The following is an 8648-nucleotide window of genomic DNA, read 5'->3' as shown; positions in this document are numbered from 1 at the left end:
AAGGACTGCTCTTAAACGTAAAGATTAAATAATGAGTTACCAGCAAATGATGCTGATGGGGATGTAGCAGGACAGATCAACTTGGACAGTTATTTAAGTGCAGGTTTTAGCCTAAGATAATAGAAAATGAGACTAATGGGGAGAAGGATCAAAAGAAATGGGCACAGGTGAGAGGGGCAGAAAGAATGAATTTTCCATCTGAATGGCCAGCATCAGCCACAGTACAAAATCAGGCTGGTTTAGCTAACCACTGAATATACAAAGTAGATTAAATTTTTTATAGTGTTTGCCTGGAAATAAGGTTATAAATTAAAAATACTGTAAGTGCATATACTTAACGATGCAACTTTATGTTAGAGATTGCAGAAGATAGGCTGTGCCCTGAAGATGCTGCAATTCCCACACGTGGGGACACTCAGGGTCACACTTCCTTCAACACCAGCAGCTTTAACGCTATTTAACCTAAAACATCTGACTCCTGTTAGTGTTTCTTAACATCGTAAAACCCACAAGAGTTTCGCCAGGGTTAGGTTATTCTTTTTGCTATGTTTATAAAAATTGCACTACTTGTAATTTTGGACTATTTATTTTCCATACAGCATTGTGTAGTCTTGTTTTGATTTGTTTGCAATTAATTTTTTCTGTAAGAAACTTTAAAAAACAGTTATTTGTCATTCTCCGTTTGTTTGTTTTGTTGTTTTTTTTTTTTTCAAGCCAGCAAAGTGTTAGCTGGCCTGGACTAAAACATTCCCAGGGTCTGGAGAGAGAATGTTGTCCCAGTACAGGATACATTCCTAGGCTCTGTTTAACTTACAAGCACAGGTTTTGTCATAAGGTGGTCACTTTTATAGTGAACTGAGGCATTTTGGCCACAAAAGCATCAATTACAATCCCCTAATTGGGGTGACTCTTGCTTCCACATTGAATCTGGCTGCAACAGCAGTAGACAGGGTGTTTGAGCAGCTTGGCTTGTGGCTTATCTCGGAGGAAGATGTTGCACTTGTGTCTGAGGGCTTTTAAAGCACTTTGCAAGTGTTAACGCCTTCACACCAGTGTGCCCAGGTGAGGCAAGTAGTGCATCCATTTGCAAAGAATGGCAAGAGCAAATGATTTGCTCCACAGCCACTAAATATCGCCGCTTTTTTTTAAAACAATCGACCTTCAAAAGACATGTATTGGGAATGGAGTCAGACAGTCTCTGAATCGAATGAATCTGCACAGGTGGACCGCAGTTTGAAAGAGAAATCCACGTATACATGATGTAAAGATGTTACTTGTTAATTTGTCTAGTAGGACTCCATCGGCGGAATGTTGGAGCATGTCAGGAATATAATCACCAGTGTGCTCGCTGTAAACTCTGCCTTGCAGCCACCTTCACAAGGTGCAAAATACACAGTGGCTACTTTCCCTCTCTGCTGAAAGGCAGCCTCCTCAAGGGGTGAAATGGGAGGAATGCTATCTGTGATGATCATTATGGGATTTAGGATTGAAGGAGCTGCTCGTTGGGCTTGGAGCTTGGTCAGGTTGTATGGCTGACTCTTTCTGCAATTACCCCACGTGGGGAGCCCCACTGTGGTACATCTGACCCGCAGCTGGCATCTCTGAAAAAGCAGCCCCCAGCACTGCTCTGAGGCATCTCAAAGGTAGCTTGTTAATCGCCTAGGGACTGCAATTGGCAAAACACTTAAGGATATACTTAACCTTAAATGTGTATATAAGTCCCATTTTGTTTGGCTGAGGTTGCAACTCAAGTGCCTTTCTCAATAAAAATGCCCTCAAATAAGGGATAGGGATATCCTCCACACCCTGTAACCTTTTATTGCTGTTAGTTATTCCCATTAATACAGGTATTTCTTGCTTTCCTTGGTTATACTGCCCTGTCATAATATGCTTGTTGGTTTGTGTAAAGAGAGCTGAGACACCAGTTTGGACTGAAAGCCGCTTGCTTTTACATATATCCCTGTGAATTTATCTTTTAGTTCCTCCTCTGGCTTTTTTCCCCATCTTTTTTTTAACAGCTCCATTTTCAGGCACCCAAACTGCCTGGTAATTACACTGTCTTGGAGAAACATTTCTATTAACAGCAACTTGTAAATACCTTACCTGCCCTAACTACGTACAATTTATCATAAAGGTTTGAGAAACCTTTGCTTTTGCTCTTCTGTATAGAGAAGGGAAACAAGAAGTAAATGTACAAATGCACAGTGTAATGTTAAGTAAGGTATTAAGAATGGGACTTATTTTCATAGATTCCCCTCCCCCCTCCCCCGCTTTACTTTTTAATGAATTAACTGCTTAGCGTTCCTTTAGCAGGGTTATATATCTTGATTCCTGGCTTTATATATTGTTTTATATATTGTCTTCTGGCAATCTATTTTGTGCCTAGGGTTTTTTTTGGTTTGGTGATGTGTCCGTCCCCCCCTGTTGTCTGCCCCCCCCCCCCCATGTCTTTGATCCCTCTTCCATATAACCACATCAGGTTTATTAAACACCACAGTGGCACAGAGAAGTGTGGACCCCTGCAAAGGAGTGGCAGACCTCTTTGGCTTCCCTTGGGACCACGTGTCCTCACCCAAACTCCATTCAGGTGAGTCTTAGGTCAGTCTCCATCTCCAGAAGATGTCCCGCAGTGCAAAAGGCAATAAGCAAGTTCAGGTAGACTGAGGAAAAGTTCTTGTCAAAAAGGAGGAAAAGGAGTGTTGCTTGTCACCTTTGGCATTTAGGTGATGACTGTGTTACGGCGCCTTGGGCTAGTGAGCAGGTACCAATGATCACTCTCTTCTTGCTGTGATCTCCTGCTCGCTTACATTTATTGATCTCTTCCACTGTGCTCCTGCTATGGAGACGCGTGTGCTGACATAACCTTTCCAGGCAGAAAATTACTCCCATAGGCATGTGAAAATGTGGGAAATCCTTTTTAAGTGTCTGAGGTACAGTCATCCAAAGTCTTTGCCTAAGCTGTGGTGGGCAGGAGTTGTTTACCTTCTGAAAACACCTCAGCACAGAGGATGTTGAAGAGCTGCCTAGTAGCATGAGCCAAACAGCATTTAACAGATATATTATTATTGACTTTGTGAAGCGCAATTGCTGATCTATAATAGTAACACTCCCTCCTAGCTCTGTGAAGCCAGCTCTTGTGATTGCTGAAGTCTCTATCTATTTCAGAGAGACTAGTGACTTGTGGTACTTGAAGGTCCTTGAGCTCACATCTGCTGAGGAGCTGTGAGGCACCTGGGATAGGACAATCACTAATGAAGACACTCAGAACTAGTAGTAGGCACTTCTGCAAATTTTACTTTCTCTCTCCTGGGTGTTCATATTTAAGTGAAAGAAGCTTCTTTGAATGATCTCCTCAATTACGTTGTTTGAAAGCATTCATAAATTCAAGAATACCCAGCATTTGGGCGTCTTTATTCTTCTCCACCTTATGCTTGTGCAGAACAAAGTGGAACAAAGTAGCTCCATTGTAAGCATAATTCTCTTTTATCCTGGTTTTGCTCTCACAATGCCTGTGTAACAATGTCTTGACAAAGAACAGTGTCAGCCTTCACATCTCCATGTATTTCTGGCTCTGAATGGAGCTGAAGACCTCTTTGCTGAGCACAGTGGGGCTCTGAGAAACCAGCCCAGAGCATTATTCCTAAAACCTGGTGTGTACTCATCTATAGCTAAATAACTGAGTGCAATTATGATACTGACCTTGTGCCTTTCCTCCTTCAGCTGGATGCTGCATTAGACAATTTTCCCTTGACCTCTGTCCTTCTCAAGAAACAGAGGTCATTAAGGTGGCTTCATGGAGGGATGGGAAGTAGGGGACGTCTGAGGGTTTAACTTTTCTCAGGAACCCCTTCTATCCCTGTTCCTCAACAGCCATGCAAGTTTCAGCTTTTTAGTGTTAGCAGCCGTGGCTCTTCTGGGTTACAACCATGGATTTGTTACTGCTGCCGAAGCATGTAGCATTTTTTCCTTGTGACCAGCATCCTTCTTGAGCCAGGTTTAGTTTGCTGTACAGTGCATATCATTCGGTTCCAATGAGCACTTTCTATATCTGGAAAGAAGGGAAATGATTTCTAAAGATGAATGGATTTCTACCACCAGTCTTGTAACCTAACAGTCTGTGTTTCTGCTCTCTCTGCTGGTCTCTATGAAGTTCTTTACGGGAGAGAAATTTTCTTGTACAACAAGTCAAATATTTCCCTACTGAAACTGGGGATTTGTATGGCTGGTTTTGCTGTTCCTTTCCTTTTTATTTCTCTTAAGTGTCTACAAACCCTGGCTTTCAAGACCCAACTCATTGGCACAAATTGTCTGCATATCCACCTTGAATTTGTCAAAATATTTAGAAGAAAGTAATAAAACACACACAATAAAATTTGCACAGTTCCTGTTGGAGAATAAATATTTGTGAATGTGTCTGCAGCCAGGATTTCTTATGTCTGCTTTTCACCTGGAGAAGGCCAGGGAGACCTAAGTTTTACTGGAAAATTTGCTTGCCTTTTTCTGGCAGATGTCCCTAAGGTCTCTGTGTAAAAAGATCAGGACAGAATTTTAAAAAAAAAAAATATATCTACTTCACTCCCATTGGTGGAAAGGTCTGAAGATCTGGCCTGGGTTTTTCCTCTGTAAGATGAGCAATTTAAATCAAAATTCAGCTGTGTTGAAATTCTTAAAAGAAGCGGCACCTTACTCTGAGGCTGTGATCATCAAAATCACTGCTCAGCTAAAACCTAATAATGAGATTGCTTAAAGCTGTTTAAAGCTAACCTTTGAGATGTAGTGCAATGAGGAAAGAAATCACCTATTCCCACCTAAGCCCTGTCAGATCCAGAGATCCACCGAAATCTCCCACAGGATCCAGTAAAGCTGCACAGAGCTATGCCTTGAGCATCTTTTCAGTGATTCTGACAATCCTTTAGAGCAGTACATTGCCCAAAGACAAATTGCAATCTCCTTTGTTGCCAAATGAGGCTGATAACCAACTTTTGCTCATGACAAACTTGCAGTTCAGCTGCAGACATTCCTCTTCAAGATGCTCCTTCCTCTTTAAAATGTGACTGTGTAGTTTCTAAGGATTGCAGCTGAGAAAGTCTGTGTTACACAGCTTTCCCCTGAGCCAGCCCATGCTTCTTCACTTCTCCAGCTCACCTGGGAAGAAGGCTTTTTCCCTCCTTGTTTATCAACTTTTCCCTTTTGTCAGTTTAATTTTCTGTTTTTGTTGATGTTACTGCTTCATTCTCCTGAAGCACTAGGGAATGGCTGGATCAGCAGGCAAGCTCTGGGACAGGAGACAGACGTCTGACTCCCAGTGCTTTAAAATGCATGACTTCAAGAAAGGATTCTCCTTGGGTAAGATTGGAAGAATTAAAGCCTAAGCTCAAACGGGAAGAACCGATTGAGTTTCTCCCACCTTCTCCTGAATTGCAGGGTAGTTTTGCTTCACCAGGATCCTTTGGAGATTCTACTTAAGGGAATGCCTGCTGTTACAAGGATATATAGCAGTAGCAGTGTTCAGGCTCTCTTGCGGAGAATTTGGCCCACAGCATGTGCCAGGTGATTTGTGCTGACAGTACCATTGCTTTTGTTTCAGCCCCCATGTGGCTTTTAAGGTTGCTGCTTGGAGTGCACATCTTCCCCCTAAATCATAGCTGTAAGCTATAAACCTGTTGGCAGGACTGTAGGCTCTTCAGAGACGGTAGCCAGCGCTGTACTTTTCAGGCACCAGGTATTAATTAAAGGTGAAGTGATGAGTGTGCTCCCTGCCAGACTGCTTTCATAGAGGAGGGAGGGAGCAGGGAAGTCTGCACAACTGAGTGTACATGAAGAACAGGTATGGAGAGCAGTGAAGACACTGGCATTCACAGGGCTGAAGGAAGTAGGGCTGCTGGGATTTCTCTTTTACACCACTCTACACCACTCTGCCTTGAGCTGTGCCAGAAAGCTAGCTAGGGGCAGTGGAGCTGTGACATTGGGAAATTCTGGATAGACTACATCCAGGTTATCCATCCAAGACCCAAAGAGACTGGGGATGATGATGTAATTTTGCCCCATATATAAATAAATATGTATATATAATGAGCGTGAGGTTGCTTTCCATCTCAGTTTTAGGGTTCAATAGATTAACAGCCAATAAAGGCAGCACACCCATCCCCTGTGCCTGGCCCAACAGATGTAACAGTCACTGCCTTTCCGACAAATGTGTCTTCTCGGATGACAAAGGAGTCACTGAGCGGTTTCTCACCCCTGGTGGATGCAGAGGACCCGATGAGTCTGGAAAATCAGCTTGCTTTTGGTCCGGGTTGATCAGAGACCACAGAGATAAGGTCCAGATATACATCCAGAGATAAGAGATGGCAAGCATGTGGATGATGGTGGCTGGGAAGAATGGGAAGGTGGTGCAGAGCGCTGTCTGCCCTGTGTGTGGTGTGCTGCGACAGTCAGCTGTGCAGGGGGAGGACAGCCTAAAGAAGCACCCTTCTCCCAAAGCAGAGTGCTGTAACTCATCAGGAGGAAAAACTCTGCCTGCAAAGGCTGGCACTGCAGGAAAATCCTGTTTACCTAGCCACTCAGAGTTTTCCCCAGCACCGATTTCACACAAGCTGATGCTTGAGAAATTGATTGGCCTGAGTCTTGCAGGAAAGGCACTTCACAGTGGCCGATTGCACTCCCGCAGATTTTGTTTTCCCTTGAAGCCTCCTTGGGGATTGCTGTGCTCAGCACATGCTTTTCTGTGGGCTAAAATTGGTTGTTCCCACGAGGTGGAAGCTCTCTTGCCTTCCAACAGGTCAGACAAGCATTTGAAAAGCACATTTCAGATTGCCCTGCTTTTGATTTTTCTTTCATCCCAGCCTCTGCAGTCAGCAGGGGCAGCTGGGATCTCACTAGGCAGGAGGTCCAAGGAAACACAAGTGGCAAGACCTGGGTAGGAGCTGGGGAACAGTCCCCCACCAGATCCTGAGCAGGGGCTCAGAGAGTTCACTAGCAGATGTCAGAGGTTCATAACAAGGATATAAACATCTTTTAACTTATGGTACAACTTGCTTTTGGTCTAGTGACAACAGCAGAAAGCAGTCAACAGCTCTGTACTAAATATAACTCAGTTTCCACCTGCTCCTTCTCCTTTTGTACTGGTGTAACCTCTGCTCTCTCCCTTTACATTGCAATTATTGGCAATCTGGTCAAATATATGTGACACATTTAGAGAGGGCAGGTGGGAATCAGATGGTGTCCAAGAGGGGTGGTAAGCTAGCAAACAAATTAACACAAACACTGTGGAATTACTGCATTTCCCCCCTGATGGAATCAGCATGAAAAAATACATCCAGAAGCATCCACTAGAGAGAAGAGGGACTGGGCGGTGAATTAGCAAAAAATGCACATTTGCAAACACATCACAGTTTCTGCTCTGCCTCTTCATCTGAAACTATTCACAGAGTGCCTATTGCACTGGTAGCTCACAAGTTGTTGGCGAAGAGAAATGCCGTGAGTGGCCACCTTGCACTGCCTTGGGTGCACAGCTCAGTTGCGTGGAGTGGGTCCTGGGGCTGCTTGGAGAATCACCTCTCTTGTTTTACGTGTGGTTTCTTGTAGGTTGTTTAAGCATAATTCCTCTTAGAGAGTCTCCTGGGTAAATCCAGGCAATTCACTTGTTTGAAAGTGTTCCCCTATGAATATTTTAGCAAAGCTGCTCCTGCCAGTGCCTCTGAAATGAAGACACGATAGAAGTTTCAAAAAGTGCAAAAACATGACAACAGGAAGACCTTAAAATAGGAATATTTACAAATCATTCAGATGGATTATTCACTGTTATTTTTGCTCTGGCTTTTGCTTTCTTTTGCTCATTTCTTAATCTCTAAGAACGGAGAGGTGGAAAACACAGGGTCTGGCCTGCTAAATACCTGCTTCACAGATGAGTGAAGCCTACCAGATATGTATCATCTTGGAATGTTTCTGCAGTTTCTGTGGTGACGCAAGTCGAGGCAGACTTAAAAGAAACGCTATGTCTGCGTGGCTGGGTTCGGACAAAATGGCCTTTATTGTGTATACAAACTATTTATATATCTTAGACAGCACAGGTGTCAGACCCTGATAGGTTTTTGTGTCCTTCTTCTTGCTTGCTATTTGCTGTTGCTGTAGGTGCCCGTATGCTGTGGTTCTAAGTTCCGGTTCTTCACACCCTGTTTACATACCTGACAATTTGTGGCTGTCTTAAAGGTACACAGCTAAGTCTTTGAAGTCCACTAACTTGTCTGCAGACCCGCTGCAGACCCCAACACATGCAAGCAAAGCAAGGAATTCATTCACCACTCCCCATGGGCAGGCAGGTGTTCAGCCATCCCCAGGACAGCAGGGCTCCAGCAACGTAACGGTTACTTGGGAAGACAAACGCCATAATGCCAAATGTCCCCCCTTCCTTCTTCTTCCCCCAGTTTATATACTCAGCATGACATCATGTGGTATGGAACATCCCTTTGGCCAGTTGGGGTCACCTCTCCTGGCTGTGTCCCCTCCTAATTTCCCGTGTCCCTTCAGCCCTCTGGCTGGCAGGGCCCAAGGAACTGAAAAGTCCTTGACTTGATATGAACATCACCCAGCAACAACCAAAACCATCAGTGTGCTATCAGCGTTGTTCTCACACCAAATCCAAAACA

The sequence above is a fragment of the Falco peregrinus genome, chromosome 3 (assembly GCF_023634155.1).
Source record: "Falco peregrinus isolate bFalPer1 chromosome 3, bFalPer1.pri, whole genome shotgun sequence".
NCBI classification, from domain to species: Eukaryota; Metazoa; Chordata; class Aves; order Falconiformes; family Falconidae; genus Falco; species Falco peregrinus.
This window is presented reverse-complemented; position numbering follows the sequence as displayed.